This window comes from Oncorhynchus masou, chromosome 12, assembly GCF_036934945.1.
Source record: "Oncorhynchus masou masou isolate Uvic2021 chromosome 12, UVic_Omas_1.1, whole genome shotgun sequence".
NCBI lineage: Eukaryota > Metazoa > Chordata > Actinopteri > Salmoniformes > Salmonidae > Oncorhynchus > Oncorhynchus masou.
The window spans coordinates 8,390,548-8,414,543 of NC_088223.1; the positions used below are offsets into that span (position 1 = coordinate 8,390,548).

The following is a 23,996-nucleotide window of genomic DNA, read 5'->3' on the forward strand; positions in this document are numbered from 1 at the left end:
ACACACAACACAGGCTGGCACAGTCCCCAAGGACTGCCTGTACACACAACATAGGCTGCCACAGTCCCCATGGACCGCCTGTACACACAACACAGGCTGGTACAATCCCCTTGTCCCGCTTGCATGCGGAGCACATTACACACACAACGCTGTGTAACATGTAGTTAACGCACCGACATATATCACACGTTTCCCAAGGTTGTGCATACTACCTGTAGGTGTCTACGGTTTACTTCTTTACTTCACATAATCTCTCTCTTCCTGCTCTCTCTCTCTCTCTCTCTCTCTCTCTCTCTCTCTCTCTCTCTCCCTCTCTTTCTCTCTCTCTCTCTCATCCATCCACTTTCTCCCCACGTCTCTCTCTCTCTCTCTTTCTCTTCCTCTCTCTGTCTCTCTCTCTCTCTCATCCTTTCATTTTCTCCCCACGTCTCTCTCTCTCTCTCTATCGTTCTTTATTGTCTATCCTCTCTCTCTCTCTTTCATGTATCCTCTCTCTCTCCCTCTCTCTGTCTCTCTCTCTCTCTCTCTGTCTCTCTCTCTCATCCATTCACTTTTTAGGGGGTCTAAATCATTTTATTTTAACATGTCTATCACTTTGAAGATACAAAATATTTTTTATTGTGAAACAAACAAGAAATAATAAGAAAAAAAACTGAAAACTTGAGCGTGCGTAACTATTCCCCCCCCAAAAGTCAATACTTTGTAGAGCAGCATTTACAGCTGCTCGTCTCTTGGGGTACGTCTCTATAAGCTTGGCACGTCAAGCCACTGGGATTTTTCCCATTCTTCAAGGCAAAACTGCTCCAGCTCCTTCAAGTTGGATTGGTTCTGCGTGTGTACAGCAATTTTTAAGTCATACCACAGATTCTTTGTTGCCTTTCTGATTAATGTCATCCTTGCCTGGTCCATGAATTTTTGGTGGGCGGCCTTCTCTTGGCAGGTTTGTTGTGGTGCCACATTCTTTCCCTTTTTTAATAATAGATTCAATGAAACTCCGTGGGATGTTCAAAGTTTCTGATATTTTTTTATAACCCAACCCTGATCTGTACTTCTCCACAAATTTGTCCCTGACTTGTTTGGAGAGCTCCTTGGTCTTCATGGTGCCGCTTGCTTGGTGGTGTTGCAGATTATGGAGCCTTTCGGAACTGGTGTATATATACTGAGGCCATGTGACACTTCAATTGCACACAGGTGAACTTGATTTGACTAGTTATGTGACTTCTGAAGGTAATTGGTTCTCCAGATCTTATTTAGGGGCTTCATAGCAAAGGGGGTGAATACATACGCACACACCACGATTCAGTTTTTTTTATTTTTTTTTATTTTTTGAAACAAGTTATTTTTTTCATTTCACTTGACCAATTTGGACAATTTTGTGTATGTCCATTATACGAAATCCAAATGAAAATACATTTAAATTACAGGTTGTAATGCAACAACATAGGAAAAACACCAAGGGGGTGAATCATTTTGCAAGGCATTGTACTGGGAAACATATGTTGACATTACAAAAAGAAGTGAAATACAATGCGTTCGGAAAGTAATCTGACCCCTTGAGACACATTTTGTTTCGTTACTGTCTTATTCTAAAATTGATTAAATTGATTAAATTGTTTCTTTGCCTCATCAATACCCCATAGTGACAATGAAAATTATAAAGATTAAAAATGTTTTTGTCCATTAAAATAACATCAAAATTGATCAGAAATGCAGTGTATACATTGTTAATGTTGTAAATGACTATTGTTGCAGGAAAAAGCTGATTTTTTCATGGAATAACTACAGAGGCCCATTATCAGCAACCATCCCTCCTGTTTCCAATGGCACGTTGTGTTAGCTAATCCAAGTTTATAATTTTAATAGAATAATTGATCATTAGAAACCCTCTTGCAATTATGTTAGCACAGCTGAAAACTGTTGTCCTGATTAAAGAAGCAATATAACTGGCCTTCTTTAGACTAGTTGTCAAGATAATTCTTAAGACTAGTTGAGTATCTGGAGCATCAGCATTTGTGGATTCTATTACAGGCTTAAAATGGCCGGAAACAAAGCTCTTTCTTCTGAAACTAGTCAATCTATTCTTGTTCTTAGAAATGGCTTGATCAATGGAAACAGGGTAGAAATACTTATCTTTTTTTGTAATATATTTGCACGAAGTCAAAAACTTGTTTTCGCTTTGTCATTATGGAGTATTGTGTGTAGATTTCTGAGGCAATATTTTTATGTAATCAAATTTTAAATAAGGCTGTAAAGTAACAAAATGTGGAAAAAAAATCAAGGTCTCTGATTATTTTCCAAAGCTACTGTCACATTTACAATTTAAAAAAAGACATTAAAAAGAAAACATTTTAGAAAAAGGCTGTAACGTAACACATGTGGAAAAGGAGAAGGGGTCTGAATACTTTCCAAATTCTCTATATTAAACAAATGTGAAAACAAACAATTAAACATGAACAGTAAACATTACAAAAAAATCCAAAGGAACAAAGATTTTTCCAATTATATTATGGCAATATGCAGTGTTTTAACGATGTGCAAATAGGAAAATAAATAAATATAAACATGGCTTGTATTTACAATGGTGTTTGTTATTCCCTGGTTGCCATTTTCTTGTGGTAACAGGTAACAAATCTTGTCTGCTGTGATGGCACACTGTGGTATTTCACTCAGTAGATATGGGCGTTTCTCAAAATTGGATTTGTTGTCAAATTCTTTGTGTTTCTGTGTAATCTGAAGGCAATACGTGACTCTAATATGGTCATCATTTTATTGCAGAAGGTTAGGAAGGGCGACTCAGTTTCCACCTCGTATTGTGGGCAGTGTGCACATAGCCGGTCTTCTTTTGAGAGCCAGGTCTGCCTACGGCGGCTTTTCTCAATAGCAAGGCTATGCTCTCTGTGTCTGTACATAAAAGATTTCATTCGTTTTGGGTCAATCACAGTGGTCAGGTATTCTGTCACGGTGTACTCTCTGTTTAGGGCCAAATAGCATTCTAGTTTGCTACATTTTTAGGTTAATTCTTTCCAATGTGTCAAGTAAATATCTTTTTTTTCATGATTTGGTTGGGTCTAATTGTGTTGGTGTCCTAGGGCTCTGTTTAGGACTGTTTGTGTGTGAACAGAGCCTCATGACCAGCTTGCTAAGTGGACTCCTCTGTAGGTGTCACGGCTGTTTGAAGGAGAGGACCAAGGTGCAGCGTGGTTAGCGTACATTATCTTTTAATGATCAAAATGATGCCGACAAAACAATAAACAACACAAAAACAAACCATGAAGCTCAAAGGCAAAGTGCCATAAAGAAAGTCAACTTCCCACCAAGACAGGGGGGGGGAAAAAGACACCTAAGTATGGTTCCCAATCAGAGACAATGATAAACAGCCCCTGATTGAGAACCATACCCAGCCAAAACATAGAGATAGAAAATCATAGAAACACAACACATAGAAATGCCCACCCCAAATCACGCCCTGACCAAAGCAAAATAGAGACATAAAAAGGATCTCCAAGGTCAGGGCGTGACAGTAGGTTCACCTCTCTGTGATGGCTTTCATGAAAGTTTTGGGAATCGCTTTTGGGGCTCTGTAGGGTGTGTTTGTGTTTGTGAACAGAGCCCCAGGACCAGCTTGCTTCAGGGACTCTTCTCCAGGTTCATCTCTCTGTAGGTGATGGCTTTGTTGTGGAAGGTTTGGGAATCGCTTCCTTTTAGGTGGTTGTAGAATTTAACGGCTATTTATTGGATTTTGATAATTAGTGGATATCGGCCTAATTCTGCTTTGCATGCATTGTTTGGTGTTTTACATTGAAGTCAAAGTATATTTTTTACAGAATTCTATATGCAGAGTATTAATTTGGTGTTTGTGAATTCTTGGTTAGCGGGCAATGGTGGACAATGGGTTCTATAACTGATTAACTTTTCTAGCGCAGGGGTTCCGCAACATTCCGCTGAAAAGGCAGGGCGCGAAATTCAAAAATATTGTTTAGAAACATGTAACTTTCACACATTACCAAGTCCAATACAGCAAATGAAAGATAAACATCTTGTTAATCTACCCATCGTGTCTGATTTCAAAAATGCTTTACAGCTAAAGCACAACATATGATTATGTTCGATCACTGCCAGATCGAAAAAACACAGCCATTTTTCCAGCCAAAGATAGGAGTCACAAAAAGCAGAAATGTCGATAAAATGAATCACTAACCTTTGATGATCTTCATCAGATGACACTCATAGGACATCATGTTACACAATACATGTATGTTTTGTTCGATAATGTGCATATTTATATCCAAAAATCTCAGTTTACATTGTACGTGCGGTAATGTTTTGATTAAAAAACATCCGGTGATTTTGCAGAAATACTTATAATAAACATTGATAAAAGACAAACAAAGTGTTATTCACAGAATTAAAGAGACTTCTCCTTAATAATTGATAGGGAAGCTGAGAGGTCAAATTTACTGTTTAGGTTTTCTTTTGACAAGTTTACACCTTCACCATTACTATGTAGGTTTCTACATTACTTTCCTTCGATCTATCTATTTCATTAATATTATTCAGTTCCTTTGGCTTTGATGCCTCATAATTGAGTATTGTTCTGTTCAAGTAGACTGTGATTTTTCTGTGATCTGATAGGGGTGTCAGTAGACTGACTGTGAACGCTCTGAAATACTCTGGGTTGAGGTTGAGGTCAGTAATAAAGTAGTCCACAGTACTACTGTCAAGAGATGAGCTGCCGGTGTACCTATTGACTCGGTGTACCTATCACTTTACCAGAACCATAAGACTCCTGAACAGCTAATCAAAGGGGTACCCAGACCCCTCTTTTATACTGCTGCTACTCTCTAATTATTATCTATGCATAGTGACTTTAACTCTACCTACATGTACATATTACCTCAACTAACCGGTGCCCCCTGTATATAGCCTCGTTATTGTTATTTTACTACTGCTCTTTAACTACTTGATACTTTCATTTTTTTACTAATCTATTTGTTACTTTAACCTCTTACATCTATGTGGGCGCTATTTCATTTTTGGATGAAAAACGTTCCCGTTTTAAACAAGATATTTTGTCACAAAAAGATGCTCGACTATGCATATAATTGATACCATTCGAAAGAAAACACTCTGACGTGTCCAGAAATACCAAGATATTCTCTGTGCGTGCCCTAGAACGTGAGCTTCAGGCAAAACCAAGATGAGATGGCATCCAGGAAATGACAAGGATTTTTGAGGCTCTGTTTTCCATTGTCTCCTTATATGGCTGTGAATGCGAGAGGAGTGAGTCAACCCTTTCTGTAGTTTCCCCAAGGTGTCTGCAGCATTGTGACGTATTTGTGGGCAGATCATTGGAAGATTGACCATAAGAGACCACATTTACCAGGTGTCCTGCGCCGAAATTGGTGCGCAAAAGTCACCTGCCAGTATTTTTCCATGCGATACAGAGAGGAAAGCAAGCTTCCACGAACTGCATATCAATGAAGAGATATGTGAAAAAACACCTTGAGGATTGATTCCAAACAACGTTTGCCATGTTTCGGTCGATATTATGTAGTTAATCCGGAAAAAGTTTTACGTTGTAGGTGACTGAATTTTCGGTTCGTTTCGGTAGCCAGACGCAATGTAGAAAACGGAACGATTTCTCCTACACACAGACGCTTTCAGGAAAAACTGCGCATTTGGTATGTAACTGAGAGTCTCCTCATTGAAAACATCAGAAGCTCTTCAAAGGTAAATGATTGTATTTATTTGGTTATCTGGTTTTTGTGAAAATGTTGCGTGCTAAATGCTACTCAAAATGCTATGCTAGCTTTGCATACTCTTACACAAATTAGTCAATTTCTATGGTTCAAAAGCATATTTTGAAAATCTGAGATGACAGTGTTGTTAAGAAAAGGCTAAGCTTGAGAGCAGACGCATTATTTTCATTTTATTTGCAATTTTCAGAAATCGTTAACGTTGCGTTATGCTAATGAGCCTGAGGCTTTAGTCACAAACACGGATCCAGGATGGGGAGTTTCAAGAAGTTAACACTTATTTCTCTTAAAACTGCTTTGTTGGTTAAGGATATTATATTATATTATTATAACCTGTAAATAATATTTCACTGTGGGTGGGGCATGTTGTATTCAGGGCATGTGAAAAAATTCTCTCTCTCTCTCTCTCTCTCTCTCTCTCTCTCTCTCTCTCTCTCACACACACACACACACACACACACACACACACACACACACACACACACACACACACACACACACACACACACACACACACACACACACACCCTGCCGTCAGAGAACTGTAGAACTGTAAGGATCAAACGCTTGCACAAAGCACAGTCCAAAACAAACAACGATCTCTTCAATATGAACAACGAAAGGAGCTTTCACAGGAAAATCAATCCAAACTCCCCAATTAAAGTTACCCCCCTATGTGAGATATGTTTTCCTGCGTCACTCACTGTCTCTGTTTCCATCCAAGGCACACACACAGGTAGGGCGTATGTTTTCATTTGTTCATATCTCAGGTTCTGTTATCCACACGTCTACGCTTTAATGGCTAATTCGCAGTGCTCTTTTAATACAGGCGGGTGTTAAGATCAATATTCTCCAATCAATATTTAATATTGGAATTAAACCCTGGCCTTTTGGCTGTATCGTCACGACAATAGTCTCTATTCAGCCGCTCACAGAAGGTAATGAAGTATTGGATTGGAATGAGATAGGCTACACTGAGTCCAAAAGGGGACCCTATTCCCGACATTGTGCTCTACTTTTGACCAGAGCCCTATGGGTCCAAAGGTTGTGCACAATATATTGGGAATAGGGTCCCATTTGGGACTCAGAGGGCTACATTTCCCCCTAACCTCCTTTCAATCCGTCGTCACTCATGTCAGTGTGAGGTACGCTGCAGAAGAATAGGACAGGCATGGAAGACATATGGAAGCATGAAACCTACAGATGTTCTTAACTCCGTGGTTCCATTAGGATTCATGCGGTTCCACTCGAGGATGTTTGTGGATGAGCTCCTCAAAGATGTAAAAGGGTTTAAGTCAAGTGCAAGCCACGAGAGAGAGAAAGACTGAGAGAGAGATGGAGAGAGAGATGGAGAGAGAGACAGCGAGAGAGAGAGAGACAGAGAGAGAGATGGAGAGAGAGACGAGAGAGAGACAGCAAGAGAGAGAGAGAGACAGAGAGAGAGACAGCGAGAGAGAGAGAGACAGAGAGAGAGAGAGAGAGAGAGAGAGAGACAGAGAGAGAGATGGAGAGATGGAGAGAGAGACAGAGAGAGAGACGGAGAGAGAGATGGAGAGATGGAGAGAGAGACAGAGAGAGAGAGAGAGAGAGAGAGAGAGAGAGAGAGACTGGCCTGAGGCCAAACCACGACCAACAACATTGGACACTCTAGAACAAAAAGCCTTCACGATATCATCCTGGAATATACAAGGCCTGAGGTCATCTGCCTTTGGCCTAAAGAGCAGAAACCCGGACTTCACCAAAGAAATCGGTAATACAGACATTGTCATCCTGCAAGAAACCTGGTATAGAGGAGACAGACCCACTGGTTGCCCTCTAGGTTACAGAGAGCTGGTTGTCCCATCCACCACACTACCAGGTGGGTGGTATAGAGGAGACAGACCCACTGGTTGTCCTCTAGGTTACAGAGAGCTGGTAGTCCCATCCACCACACTACCAGGTGGGTGGTAGAGAGGAGATGGACCCACTGGTTGCCCTCTAGGTTACAGAGAGCTGGTAGTCCCATCCGCCAAACTAGCAGGTATGAAACAGGGAAGGGACTCAGGGGGAATGCTAATTTGATATAGAGCAGACCTAACTCACTCCATTAAATTAATCAAAACAGGAACATTCTACATTTGGCTAGAAATTCAAAAGGAAATTATCCTAACAGAGAAAAATGTCCTCCTGTGTGCTACCTATATCCCCCCACTAGAATCCCCATATTTTAATGAAGACAGCTTCTCCATCCTGGAGGGGGAAATCAATCATTTCCAGGCCCAGGGACATGTACTAGTCTGTGGCGACCTAAATGCCAGAACCGGACAAGAACCTGACACCCTCAGCACACAGGGGGGCAAACACCTACCTGGAGGTGACAGCATTCCCTCCCACATATGCCCATTAGGAACAACTATGACAACATAACCAACAAAAACGGGTCACAACTCCTGCAGCTCTGTCGCACGCTGGGTATGTACATATTCAATGGTAGGCTTCGAGGGGACTCCTATGGTAGGTACACCTATAGCTTATCTCTTGGCAGTAGTACTGTAGACTACTTTATCACTGACCTCAACCCAGAGTCTCTCAGAGCGTTCACAGTCAGCCCACTGACACCCCTATCAGACCACAGCAAAATCACAGTCTACTTAAACAGAGCAATACTCAATCATGAGGCATCAAAGCCAAAGGAACTGAGTAACATTAGGAAATGCTATAGATGGAAGGAATGCAGTTTGGAAACCTACCAAAAAACAATTAGGCAACAACAAATTCAATCCCTTTCAGACAATTTCCTGGGTAAAACGTTCCACTGTAATAGTGAAGGTGTAAACTTGGCAGTAGAAAATCTTAACAGTATATTTGACCTCTCAGCTTCCCTATCAAATCTAAAAATCTCAAATTGAAAAACTGAAGAAAATTAACAACAATGACAAATGGTTTGATGAAGAATGCAAAAATCTAAGAAAGAAATTGAGAAACCTGTCCAACCAAAAACATAGAGACCCGGAAAACCTGAGTCTACGCCTTCACTATGGTGAATCACTAAAACAATACACAAATACACTACAGAAAAAGAAGGAACAGCATGTCAGAAATCAGCTCAATGTAATTGAAGAAACCATAGACTCTAACCACTACTGGGAAAATTGGAAAACACTAAACAAACAACAACACGAAGAATTATCTATCCAAAATGGAGATGTATGGGTAAACCACTTCTCCAATCTTTTTGGCTCTATAACAAAGAATAAAGAGCAAAAACATATACATTATCAAATACAGATCTTAGAATCAACTATTAAAGACTACCAGAACCCACTGGATTCTCCAATTACATTGAATGAGTTACAGGACAAAATAAAAACCCTCCAACCCAAAAAGGCCTGTGGTGTTGATGGTATCCTCAATGAAATGATCAAATATACAGACAACAAATTCCAATTGGCTATACTAAAACTCTTTAACATCATCCTTAGCTCCGGCATCTTCCCCAATATTTGGAACCAAGGACTGATCACCCCAATCCACAAAAGGGAAGACAAATTTGACCCCAATAACTACCGTAGAATATGCGTCAACAGTAACCTTGGGAAAATCCTCTGCATTATCATTAACAGCAGACTCGTACACTTCCTCAATGAAAACAATGTACTGAGCAAATGTAAAATTGGCTTTTTACCAAATTACCGTACAACAGACCATGTATTCACCCTGCACACCCTAATTGACAACCAAACAAACCAAAACAAAGGCAAAGTCTTCTCATGCTTTGTTGATTTCAAAAAAGCCTTTGACTCAATTTGGCATGACGGTCTGCTATACAAACTGATGGAAAGTGGTGTTGGGGGTAAAACATACGACATTATAAAATCCATGTACACAAACAACAAGTGTGCGGTTAAAATTGGCAAATAACAAAAAACTAATTTCTTCACACAGGGTCGTGGGGTTAGACAGGGATGCAGCTTAAGCCCCACCCTCTTCAACATATATATATATATATATATATATATATATATATATATAGATATATATATATATATGTATATATATATATATATATATATATATATATATATATATATATCAATGAATTGGCGCGGGCACTAGAAAAGTCTGCAGCACCCGGGCTCACCCTACTAGAATCCGAAGTCAAATGTCTGCTGTTTGCTGATGATCTGGTGCTTCTGTCACCAACCAAGGAGGGCCAACAGCAGCACCTAGATCTTATGCACAGATTCTGTCAGACCTGGGCCCTGACAGTAAATCTCAGTAAGACCAAAATAATGGTGTTCCAAAAAAGGTCCAGTCACCAGGACCACAAATACAAATTCCATCTAGACACTGTTGCTCTAGAGCACACAAAAAACTATACATACCTTGGCCTAAACATCAGCGCCACAGGTAACTTCCACAAAGCTGTGAACGATCTGAGAGACAAGAGAAGAAGGGCATTCTATGCCATCAAAAGGAACATAAAATTCAACATACCAATTAGGATTTGGCTAAAAATACTTGAATCAGTCATAGAGCCCATTGCCCTTTATGGTTGTGAGGTCTGGGGTCCGCTCACCAACCAAGACTTCACAAAATGGGACAAACACCAAATTGAGACTCTGAACGCAGAATTCTGCAAAAATATCCTCCGTGTACAACGTAGAACACCAAATAATGCATGCAGAGCAGAATTAGGCCGATACCCACAAATTATCAAAATCCAGAAAAGAGCCGTTAAATTCTATAACCACCTAAAAGGAGGCGATTCCCAAACCTTCCACAACAAAGCCATCACCTACAGAGAAATGAACCTGGAGAAGAGTCCCATAAGCAAGCTGGTTGCTGAATCGTAGGGTGTGTTTGTGAACAGAGCCCAAGGACAGCAGCACAATTAGACCCAACCAAATCATAAGAAAACAAAAAGATAATTACTTTACACATTGGAAAGAATTAACAAAAAAACAGCGCAAACTAGAATGCTATTTGGGCCTACACAGAGAGTACACAGCGGCAGAATACCTGACCACCATGACTGACCCAAAATTAAGGAAAGCTTTGACTATGTACAGACTCAGTGAGCAGAGCATTGCTATTGAGAAGGGCCGCCGTAGGCAAACATGGCTCTCAAGAGAAGACTATGTGCTCACTGCCACAAAATGAGGTGGAAACTGAGCTGCACTTCCTAACCTCCTGCCAAATGTATGACCATATTAGAGAGACATATTTCCCTCAGATTACACAGATCCACAAAGAATTCGAAAACAAATCCAATTTTGAAAAACTCCCATATCTACTGGGTGAAATTCCATAGTGTGCCATCACAGCAGCAAGATTTGTGACCTGTTGCCACGAGAAAAGGGCAACCAGTGAAGAACACACACCATTGTAAATACAACCCATGTCTATGCTTATTTATTTTATCTTGTGTCCTTTACCATTTATACATTGGTAAAACATTTGTAATGTCTTTATTGTTTTGAAACCTCTGCATGTGTAATGTTTACTGTTAATTTTTATTGTTTATTTCACTTTATATATTCACTTTATATATTATCTACCTCACTTGCTTTGGCAATGTTAACACATGTTTCCCATGCCAATAAAGCCCTTGAATTGAATTGAATTGAGAGAGAGAGACAGACAGGGTGACAGACAGACAGAGAGACAGACAGAGCGAGAGACAGAGAGAGGGAGACTGTTTATATATCATCATTTTGTCTTCTGGTAGGCCATCATTGTAAATAAGAATTTGCCCTTGATAACTGACTTGCCCAGTTAAATAAAATAAATGGTCAAACCTAAACCTCAGGAAGATTTGAGTTATCGTTCTTATTTAAATGAGATATCTCTACTGTAAGTTCTGACATGATTAAAATCATCAAAGGTTCATGATGGACGCTGGAGGAGATGGCTGCCATTTTACGATCCCATAACCAATTGTGCATTTTGAATCTTCATATAGTAAGATATCTTATAGTAATATATCGAGAGATTATTGTAATATAATAATTGCGCTGAAGGAGATGGTTGCCATTTTACGATCCCGCAACCAATTGTGCATTTGAGTCTTCATATAGTAAGATATCTATCTTCATATAGTAAACTATTGTGTGTTTTTTTTACGTTATTTGTAACTTATTTCGTACATTATGTTTCTGCCACCATATTTTACGGCAAAAAAAATAGACAAAGATCTTCTAGATATCAGGACAGAGATCACTCTCCTCGGACTAGACAAAGACCTTCTGGATATCAGGACAGAGATCAATCTCCTCGGATAAGGCAAAGACCTTCTGGATATCAGGACAGAGATCACTCTCCTCAGATTAGACTAAGACCTTCTGGATATCAGGACAGAGATCACTCTCCTCGGATTAGACAAAGATCTTCTGGATATCAGGACAGAGATCACTCTCCTCGGATAAGACAAAGATCTTCTGGATATGGGGACAGAGATCACTCACCTCGGATTAGACTAAGATCTTCTAGATATCAGGACAGAGATCACTCTCCTCGGATTAGACTAAAACCCTCTGGATATTAGGACAGAGATCACTCACATCGGATTAGACTAAAACCTTCTGGATATCAGGACAGAGATCAATTTCTTCGGATTAGACAAAGATCTTCTAGATCTCAGGACAGAGATCACTCACCTTGGATTAGACTAAGACCTTCTGGATATAAGGACAGAGATCACTCTCCTCGGATTAGACTAAATCCCTCTGGATATTAGGACATAGATCACTCAATCATCACTCACTGCCCCTGGGGCGGCAAGGTAGCCTAGTTGTTTGAGCGTTGGACAAGTAACCAGAAGGTTGCAAGTTCAAATCCCCGAGCTGACAAGGTACAAATCTGTCATTCTGCCCCTGAACAGGCAGTTAACCCACTGTTCCTAGGCCGTCAATGAAAATAAGAATTTGTTCTTTAACTGTTTCACCTCGGATTAGACTAAACCCCTCTGGATATTAGGACAGAGATCACTCACCTCGGATTAGACTAAGACCTTCTGGATATCAGGACAGAGATCACTCTCTTCGGATTAGACAAAGATCTTCTAGATATCAGGACAGAGATCACTCACCTCGGATTAGACTAAGACCTTCTGGATATCAGGACAGAGATCACTCTCTTCGGATTAGACAAAGATCTTCTAGATGACTTAAATGTATGTAAATGTAGATCTCAGGACAGAGATCACTCACCTCGGATTAGACTAAGACCTTCTGGATATAAGGACAGAGATCACTCACCTCGGATTAGGCTAAGACCCTCTGGATATCAGGACAGCGATCACTCACCTCGGATTAGACTAAGACCCTCTCGATATCAGGACAGAGATCACTCTCCTCGGATTAGACTAAATCCCTCTGGATATTAGGACAGAGATCACTCTCCACGGATTAGACTAAGATTTTCTGGATATCAGGACAGAGATCACTCACCTCGGATTAGACTAAGACCTTCTGGATATCAGGACAGAGATCACTCTCCTCGGATTAGACAAAGATCTTCTAGATATCAGGACAGAGATCACTCACCTCGGATTAGACTAAGACCTACTGGATATCAGGACAGAGATCACTCACCTCGGATTAGACTAAGATCTTCTGGATATCAGGACAGAGATCACTCTCCTCGGATAAGACAAAGATCTTCTGGATATGAGGACAGAGATCACTCACCTCAGATTAGACTAAGATCTTCTAGATATCAGGACAGAGATCACTCTCCTCGGATTAGACTAGGATCTTCTGGATATCAGGACAGAGATCACTCTCTCGAATTAGACTATATGAATATGATTTTCTGTAAATTTTGTTCTCATTTTGTCTGTCATAGTTGAAGTGTACCTATGATGAAAATTACAGGCCTCTCTCATCTTGTTAAGTGGGAGAACTTGTACAATTGGTGGCTGACTAAATACTTTTTTTGCCCCACTGTATATATACATTCTGCATGTATATATTCTGAATATATTTGAGTATATACCATATATAAGTATATTGTGCATGCATAATTCATGTTAGTAGGGGCCTGCAGGCTTTAACTTCTTGTGGCTGGGGGCAGTATTGAGTAGCTTGGATGAATAAGGTGTCCAGAGTAAATTGCCTGCTACTCAGGCCCAGTTGCTAATGTATAATATATGCATATTATTAGTAGATTTGGATAGAAAACAGTCTGAAGTTTCTAAAACTTTTTGAATGATGTCTGTGAGTATAACAAAACTCATATGTCAGGCAAAAATCCAACCAGGAAGTGGTTTTTCAAGGCATTGCCTATCGACTATAGAATATCTATGGCGTCATATTGCACTTCCTAAGGCTTCCACTAGATATCAACAGTCTTTCGAACCTTGTTTGATGCTTCTACTGTGAAGGAGGGGGGAATAAGAGCTGAATGAGTCAAGGCTCTGCCAGTGCCTTGAGCTGATCATGCGTGCTCACGTGAGAGCGACCTGCTTTCCATCGCATTTCTACAGACAAAGGAATTCTCCGGTTAAAACATTATTGAAGATTTATGATAAAAACATCCTAAAGATTGATTCTATACTTCGTTTGATGTGTTTCTATGAACTGTTTTATGATTTTTCGGCTGAACTTTCGCCTGGACTTGCCCGCGCGTCGTGAGTTTGGATTGTGTACTAAAAGTGCGAACATAAAGGAGGTATTTGGACATAAATTATGGACTTTATCGAACAAATCAAACATTTATTGTGGAACTGGGATTCCTGGGAGTGCATTCTGATGAAGATCATCAAAGGTAAGTGACTATTTATAATGCTATTTCTGACCTTTGTGACACCTCTCCTTTGGAAAATGTCTGTATGTTTTTCTGTGACTTGGCGCTGACCAAACATAATCGCAAGATGTGCTTTCGCCGTAAAGTCTTTTGAAATCTGACACAGCGGTTGCATTAAGGAGAAGTTTATCTAAAGTTCCATGCATCACACTTGTATTTTCATCAAAATTAATGATGAGTATTTCTGTAATTTGATGTGGCTCTCTGCAAAATCACCGGATATTTTTGGAAGCAAAACATTCAAATCAAATCAATCAAATTTTTATTTGTCACATACACATGGTTAGCAGATCTTAATGCGAGTGTAGCGAAATGCTTGTGCTTCTAGTTCCGACAATGCAGTAATAACCAACAAGTAATCTAACCTGTGTGGCTCAGTCGGTAGAGCATGGCGCTTGCAATGCCAAGCGTCGTGGGTTCGATTCCCGCTGGGGCCACCCATATGTAAAAGTAGTGGCCCCAGCCGACTTGTAAGTCGCTTTGGACAAAAGCGTCTGCTAAATGGGATATATTATTATTATTATATTATTAACTAACAATTCCTAAACTACTGTCTTATACACAGTGTAAGGGGATAAAGAATATGTACATAAGGATATATGAATGAGTGATGGTACAGAGCAGCATAGGCAAGATACAGTAGATGGTATCGAGTACAGTATATACATATGAGATGAGTATGTAAACAAAGTGGCATAGTTAAAGTGGCTAGTGATACATGTATTACATAAGGATGCAGTCGATGATATAGAGTACAGTATATACGTATGCATATGAGATGAATAATGTAGGGTAAGTAACATTATACAAGGTAGCATTGTTTAAAGTGGCTAGTGATATATTTACATCATTTCCCATCAATTCCCATTATTAAAGTGGCTGGAGTTGAGTCAGTGTCAGTGTGTTGGCAGCAGCCACTCAATGTTAGTGGTGGCTGTTTAACAGTCTAATGGCCTTGAGATAGAAGCTGTTTTTCAGTCTCTCGGTCCCAGCTTTGATGCACCTGTACTGACCTTGCCTTCTGGATGATAGCGGGGTGAACAGGCAGTGGCTCGGGTGGTTGATGTCCTTGATGATCTTTATGGCCTTCCTGTAACATCGGGTGGTGTAGGTGTCCTGGAGGGCAGTTGTAGGGTGGTGTAGGTGTAGGTGGTGTAGGTGTCCTGGAGGGTAGTTTGCCCCCGGTGATACATTGTGCAGACCTCACTACCCTCTGGAGAGCCTTACGGTTGAGGGCGGAGCAGTTGCCGTACCAGGCGGTGATACAGCCCGCCAGGATCTGCATCTGTAGAAGTTTGTGAGTGCTTTTGGTGACAAGCCAAATTTCTTCAGCCTCCTGAGGTTGAAGAGGCGCTGCTGCGCCTTCTTCACGATGCTGTCTGTGTGAGTGGACCAATTCAGTTTGTCTGTGATGTGTATGCCGAGGAACTTAAAACTTGCTACTCTCTCCACTACTGTTCCATCGATGTGGATAGGGGTGTTCCCTCTGCTGTTTCCTGAAGTCCACAATCATCTCCTTAGTTTTGTTGACGTTGAGTGTGAGGTTATTTTCCTGACACCACACTCCGAGGGCCCTCACCTCCTCCCTGTAGGCCGTCTCGTCGTTGTTGGTAATCAAGCCTACCACTGTTGTGTCGTCCGCAAACTTGATGATTGAGTTGGAGGCCTGCGTGGCCACGCAGTCGTGGGTGAACAGGGAGTACAGGAGAGGGCTCAGAACGCACCCTTGATGGGCCCCAGTGTTGAGGATCAGCGGGGAGGAGATGTTGTTACCTACCCTCACCACCTGGGGGCGGCCCGTCAGGAAGTCCAGTACCCAGTTGCACAGGGCGGGGTCGAGACCCAGGGTCTCGAGCTTGATGACGAGCTTGGAGGGTACTATGGTGTTGAATGCCGAGCTGTAGTCGATGAACAGCATTCTCACATAGGTATTCCTCTTGTCCAGATGGGTTAGGGCAGTGTGCAGTGTGGTTGAGATTGCATCGTCTGTGGACCTATTTGAGCGGTAAGCAAATTGGAGTGGGTCTAGGGTGTCAGGTAGGGTGGAGGTGATATGGTCCTTGACTAGTCTCTCAAAGCACTTCATGATGACGGAAGTGAGTGCTACGGGCGGTAGTCGTTTAGCTCAGTTACCTTAGCTTTCTTGGGAACAGGAACAATGGTGGCCCTCTTGAAGCATGTGTGAACAGCAGACTGGTATAGGGATTGATTGAATATGTCCGTAAACACACCAGCCAGCTGGTCTGCGCATGCTCTGAGGGCGCGGCTGGGGATGCCGTCTGGGCCTGCAGCCTTGCGAGGGTTAACACGTTTAAATGTTTTACTCACCTCGGCTGCAGTGAAGGAGAGACCGCATTTTTCCGTTGCAGGCAGTGTCAGTGGCACTGTATTGTCCTCAAAGCGGGCAAAAAAGTTATTTAGTCTGCCTGGGAGCAAGACATCCTGGTCCGTGACTGGGTTGGATTTCTTCCTGTAGTCCGTGATTGACTGTAGACCCTGCCACATGCCTCTTGTGCCTGAGCCGTTGAATTGAGATTCTACTTTGTCTCTGTACTGACGCTTAGCTTGTTTGATAGCCTTACGGAGGGAATAGCTGCATTGTTTGTATTCAGTCATGTTACCAGACACCTTGCCCTGATTGAAAGCAGTGGTTCGCGCTTTCAGTTTCACGCGAATGCTGCCATCAATCCACGGTTTCTGGTTAGGGAATGTTTTAATCGTTGCTATGGGAACGACATCTTCAACGCACGTTCTAATGAACTCGCACACCGAATCAGCATATTCGTCAATGTTGTTATTTGACACAATACGAAACATGTCCCAGTTCACATGATGGAAGCAGTCTTGGAGTGTGAAGTCAGCTTGGTCGGACCAGCGTTGGACAGACATCAGCATGGGAGCTTCTTTTTTTAGCTTTTGTCTGTAGGCAGGTATCAGCAAAATGGAGTCGTGGTCAGCTTTTCCGAAAGGGAGGCGGGGCAGGGCCTTATATGCGTCGCGGAAGTTAGAGTAACAGTGATCCAAGGTTTTTCCGCCCCTGGTTGCGCAATCGATATGCTGATAAAATTTAGGGAGTCTTGTTTTCAGATTAGCCTTGTTAAAATCCCCAACAACGATGAATGCAGCCTCCGGATAAATGGTTTCCAGTTTGCAAAGAGTTAAATAAAGTTTTTCAGAGCCATCGATGTGTCTGCTTGGGGGGGATATATACGGCTGTGATTATAATCGAAGAGAATTCTCTTGGTAGATAATGCTGTCTACATTTGATTGTGAGGAATTCTAAATCAGGTGAACAGAAGGATTTGAGTTCCTGTATGTTTCTTTCATCGCACCATGCCTCGTTAGCCATAAGGCATACACCCCCACCCCTCTTCTTACCAGAAAAGTGTTTGTTTCTGTCGGCGCGATGCGTGGAGAAACCCGTTGGCTGCACCGCTTCAGATAGCGTCTCTCCAGTGAGCCATGTTTCCGTGAAGCACAGAACGTTACAGTCTCTGATGTCCCTCTGGAATGCTACCCTTGCTCGGATTTCATCAACCTTGTTGTCAAGAGACTGGACATTGGCAAGAAGAATGCTAGGAAGTGGGGCACGATGTGCCCGTCTCCGTAGTCTGACCAGAAGACCACCACGTTTCCCTCTTTTTCGGAGTCGTTTTTTTGGGTCGCTGCATGCGATCCATTCCGTTGTCCTGTTTGTAAGGCAGAACACAGGATCCGCGTCGCGAAAAACATATTCTTGGTCGTACTGATGGTGAGTTGACGCTGATCTTATATACAGTAGTTCTTCTCGGCTGTATGTAATGAAACCTAAGATGACCTGGGGTACTAATGTAAGAAATAACACGTAAAAAAAACAAAAAACTGCATAGTTTCCTAGGAACGCGAAGCGAGGCGGCCATCTCTGTTGGCGCCGGAATGTTGTACATACATACAGATGTTGAACAACATTACTGAACATAACGCGCCAATGTAAACTGAGATTTTTGGATATAAATATGAACTTTATCGAACAAAACATACATGTATTGTGTAACACATGAAGTCCTATGAGTGTCATCTGATGAAGATCATCAAATGTTAGTGATTAATTTTATCTCTATTTCTGCTTTATGTGACTCCTCACTTTGGCTGGAAAAATGGCTGTGTTTTTCTGTGACTAGGTGCAGCCTTTTTGAAATCGGACACGGTGGTGGGATTAACAAGAAGTGTATCTTAAAAATGGTGTAAAATACTTGTATGTTTGATGAATTTTAATTACGAGATTTCTGTTTTGAATTTGGTGCTCTGCACTTTCACTGGCTGTTGTCATATCGATCCAGTTAGCGGGATTTAAGCCATAAGACATCTCTGCTCTAGTTATCCAGAGTGTATCACAAATGACACCCTATGCCCGGATAGTTCACTACTTTCAACCAGAGCCTATAGGATAAAGCATAGAGAATAGGGTGCCATTTGGGACTCAGTCCCAATCTCTGTTTTCTCCCTCTTCCCTCTGAGACAGGGCCATAATGGGGGACAAATAGATTAATTTGAGTAAGACGTTATTAAACAACCAGTGAAATAATCAACATATACAAGGGATATGAGAAATATCAGGGAACATTATCCAATCCCTGTTGGACGGTATCTCCATACGTGTATATATCCTCGGGACAATTCCAATCTGCTGGTGTCAATCTGCTGGTGATGGATGGGAGTGGCAGCGAACGATGCGGTGGTGATGGTTGTGTCACAGTTGCCAGAAGTTGAAGACTGGAATTCCGTGTAAACAAGGACTGTTATTAGGGGTTTGATGGGCAAACGAAGAAAGATATTTGTATAAATAAATTCACCGCTTTTTAAAAAGATTATTACTATACATTTGTATGTCAGTCAGTAAATGCTATATTCAGTCTGACCGTTCATAAAATGCTGAAAAAAATGGGACTGAAAAACAGCATGAACATGTACACAAACAACAACACCTCCAACCCACCAATCCTCCAACCCTCCCACCAACCCTCCATCCCACCAAGCCTCCAATCCTCCAAGCCTCCATCCCTCCAACCCACCAAGCCACCAATCCTCCAACACTTCAACCCACCAAGCCTCCAATCCAACAACCCTCCAATTTTCCAACCAACCAACCCTCCAACCCTCCAACACAACAAACCTCCAACACAACAAACCTCCAACACAATAAACCTCCAACACAACAAACCTCCAACACAACAAACCTCCAGCACAAGCCTCCAACAAAACAAACAGTGTATGCATCCAAACCCTCTCCAGAAGTACATAGTGGAACAAAATGTGCAGAACATTATGAAATGACAGGTAATGCCATTTGAATTGACAGCTTCCCAAGCTTCCCAAGACAGTGAATAGGCTTATGTCCAAACAAAATCCTGACAAACTCCCCTGTGAGTATTGAAAGAGGAGGACTTAGATGTACATCCCTTCTACCAGGAGACTCGGAGTAATGTCCAAAATGGCACCCTCTTCCATTTTTTAGTGCACTACTTTTGACCAGAGCCCATCAAACGTAGTACCCTACATAGGGAATAGGGTGCTATTTATGACACAGACCCAGCTCATGCATATACAAAACTGTCATATTTATCAACACATTTCCCCAGGAGGCCTGCTAGCATTTTACTGCTGTGTCGAGACACACACACACACATTATATTGTACTGCTCTACTAACTGCCTCAGTCCACAGCTACACAACAGTATCGGGTCAACAGACACATGTTTTCAGCTATTAAAATTCACTCTCTCGTTGTTGTGCGTTCTTATCACTGAGTATTGTTGTTATGCGTTCCAAATGGAACCCTATTCTCTGCGTAGTGCACTACTTTTCACCAGGGTAGTAGTGCACTATATAGGGAATAGGATGTCCTTTTAGACGATACGTTGGTGTTTCTCCGACGAGGACGAGGTTACTGCTGGAAGCTGATAAAAACACTTTCTCAGGGCCGTTTTTAGAGACTGTTTCTGGGAGAGCCCTGGACAATAACAAACAGATCTCTACCACAGCAGTTGAGTGTTTTTGTTTATTTTATTTTTGTTGTTGTTCTCATTTGATACCTTGGTCCTCTATTCAGTCTGAAGCTGAAGCAGATTCCTGCGACAGAAATCTAAATGTGATTTCGGATTGAGTCGACGTGCGCAGCGATTACTTCATTAATTCATTGGGCTTTTATCAGGTGAACTTCCGCGATACGATGTTGGAACATTGGGTCGTTATTCGCTTTTGTCAAGAGGGCAGAAGAGAATAGAGGGAGTGAGGGAGGGAGTGAGGGAGGGAGTGAGGGAGGGAGGGAGGGAGGGAGGGAGGGAGGGAGGGAGGGAGGGAGGGAGGGAGGGAGGGAGGGAGGGAGGGAGGGAGGGAGGGAGGGAATTCTTTATGCGTTCTAAAGCAGGAACAAGAAGACAGTGACAACCCTGCACGCTTCGGTTTGAATTCAAACAATGATAAAGACACCTTTTGTTCAGGCGAAACATTAGAGAGGCAGATTTATTGTCGGTGCTGAGAACGTTCTGTAAATCGAATGAACTGAAGAGAAATTCTACTTCTTGCTCGTTGAGATGCTGCGACAACGAGTCAGACTTAAAACTGTCAGGTTTCTCAAGGCCTAAAACGTCAGCCGTGTTCTTGTAGCTGTCTCTGGTGCGACGCTTTGAATGCATCCTACATTTTCAGACACTGGCATTGTACCGAGTGTTGGAACAGGATTCTCTCTGATTAGAGGATGAATCCAGAATAAACAGAAGATCAGAAGGTAGGATTTGATTGTACAGAGTATATCCGGTTGATGCCTGCCGATATTGGATGTTGAACTTACATGTTTTAGACATATCACACATTGGCATAGAGTGAATCCACGAGGGGCCTCAGTCCACCGAAGGTTGACATTATATGACTTTCACTTGCATTTTTCTCCCCGGTTTCAATCTCACTGACAATAAACGGCTTATTGGATTGTTGAAGGTTGAAAAAGGTCACAAAAGTTGGATCATGTCTTTGAGGTAATATCTCAAACATTCCCCTCTTCTCCTCTTCTTCCCCTCTTCTCCCCCCTTCTCCTTTCTTCCCCTCTTCTCCTTTATTCCCCTCCTCTCCTTTATTCCCCTCCTCTCCTTTATTCCCCTCTTCTCCTTTCTTCCCCTCTTCTCCTTTATTCCCCTCCTCTCCTTTATTCCCCTCCTCTCCTTTATTCCCCTCTTCTCCTTTCTTCCCCTCTTCTCCTTTATTCCCCTCCTCTCCTTTATTCCCCTCTTCTCCTTTATTCCCCTCCTCTCCTTTATTCCCCTCTTCTCCTTTATTCCCCTCTTCTCCTTTATTCCCCTCTTCTCCTTTATTCCCCTCTTCTCCTTTATTCCCCTCTTCTCCTCTTCTTCCCCTCTTCTCCCCTCTTCTCCTTTATTCCCCTCTTCTCCTTTATTACCCTTGTCTTCCCCTCTTCCTCCCCTCTTCTTCCCCTCTTCTTCCCCTCTTCTCCTTTATTACCCTCTTCTTCCCCTCTTCCTCCCCTCTTCTTCCCCTCTTCTTTCCTCTTCTCCCCCCTTCTCCTTTATTACCCTCTTCTTCCCCTCTTCCTCCCCTCTTCTTCCCCTCTTCTTCCCCTCTTCTCCTTTCTTCCCCTCTTCTCCTCTTCTTCCCCTCTTCTCCCCCCTTCTCCTTTCTTCCCCTCTTCTCCTTTATTCCCCTCCTCTTCCCCTCTTCTCCCCTCTTCTCCTTTATTCCCCTATTCTTCCCATCTTCTTCCCCTCTTCTTCCCCTCTTCTCCTTTATTCCCCTCTTCTTCCCCTCTTCTTCCCCTCTTCTCCCCTCTTCTCCTTTCTTCCCCTCTTCTCCTTTATTCCCCTCTTCTCCCCTCTTCTCCTTTCTTCCCCTCTTCTCCCCTCTCTTTTCCCCTCTCTTCTTGTCTATCTCCTCTCTTCTCCTTTCCTTCTCATCTTCCTCCTCTCTTCTCTTCTTTTCCTCCTATATCTCCTTTCTTCCCCTCTTCCCCTTTCTCCCCATATTCTCCTTTCTTCCTCCTCTTCCTTCTCCTCTCTTCTCCTCTATCTACATCTCCTCTCTTCTCCATCTCCCCTCTTCTCCTTTCTTCCTCCTCTTCTTCTTCCTCTCTTCTTCCTCTCTTCTCCTCTCTTCTCCTCCCTTCCCCTCTTCTACTCTCTTCCCCTCTTCTACTCTCTATCTCCATCTCCTCTCTTCTCCTCTATCTACATCTCATCTCTTCTCCATCTCCCCTCTTCTACCTTTTTTCCTCCTCTTCTTCTTCCTCTCTTCTTCCTCTCTTCTCCTCTCTTCTCCTCTCTTCTCCTCCCTTCCCCTCTTCAACTCTCTTCCCCTCTTCTACTCTCTATCTCCATCTCCTCTCTTCTCCTCTCTCTTCTCTATCCTCTTGTCTCCTATCTCATTTCTTCTCCTCTCTTCCCCTCTTCCTCTTCTCCTCCTCTCTTCTTCTCCTCCTCTCCTCTTCTCCTTTCTTCCTCCTCTTCTTCTTCCTCTCTTCTCCTCTATCTACATCTCCTCTCTTCTCCATCTCCTCTATCTCCCATCTCCTCCTTTCTCCCCCTCTATCTCATTTCTTCCTCTCTTCTCTGACTTCCTCTCTTCTCCTCCTAACCTCTTCTCCTTTCTCCCCCTCTATCTCATTTCTTCCCCTCTTCTCCTCTCTTCTCCTCTCCTCCCCTCTTCTACTCTCTATCTCCATCTCCTCTCTTCTCCTCTATCTACATCTCCTCTCTTCTCCATCTCCCCTCTTCTCCTTTCTTCCTCCTCTTCTTCTTCCTCTCTTCTTCCTCTCTTCTCCTCTCTTCTCCTCCCTTCCCCTCTTCTACTCTCTATCTCCATCTCCTCTCTTCTCCTCTCTCTTCTCTATCCTCTTGTCTCCTATCTCATTTCTTCTCCTCTCTTCCCCTCTTCCTCTTCTCCTCCTCTCCTCTTCTCCTCCTCTCCTCTTCTCCTTTCTTCCTCCTCTTCTTCTTCCTCTCTTCTCCTCTATCTACATCTCCTCTCTTCTCCATCTCCTCTATCTCCCCTCTCCTCCTTTCTCCCCCTCTATCTCATTTCTTCCTCTCTTCTCCGACTTCCTCTCTTCTCCTCCTACCCTCTTCTCCTTTCTCCCCCTCTATCTCATTTCTTCCCCTGGTCTCCTCTCTTCTCCTCTCCTCCCCTCTTCTCATTTATTCCCCTCTATCTCATTTCTTCCTCTCTCCACCTTTGTTCCTCTCTATCTACTTTCTTCTCCTCTCGTCCTCTATTCTCCCATCTAGCTCCTCTTGTCCTTTCTTCCTCTCTTCTCCTTCTTTTCCGAATCTCTCTTCCTCTCTCCATACCATACCCAACAGGGGAAATCAGACACCATTAGACCAGCGTCCTCAATTCTTTATCACCACAGCCGTTATCATAGCAATCATTAACCAGGCAACGAATCACCATTTACTATGGCGATTTAAC

The 23,996-nt window shown here is 42.4% G+C and overlaps 1 protein-coding gene across 1 annotated transcript in view; it reads left to right on the forward strand.

Moving 5' to 3' along the window:
* Positions 1-23,996, forward strand: part of LOC135549001 (golgin subfamily A member 6-like protein 1) — a 51,420-nt gene that overhangs the window by 26,079 nt on the left and 1,345 nt on the right. The window lies entirely within an intron of this gene.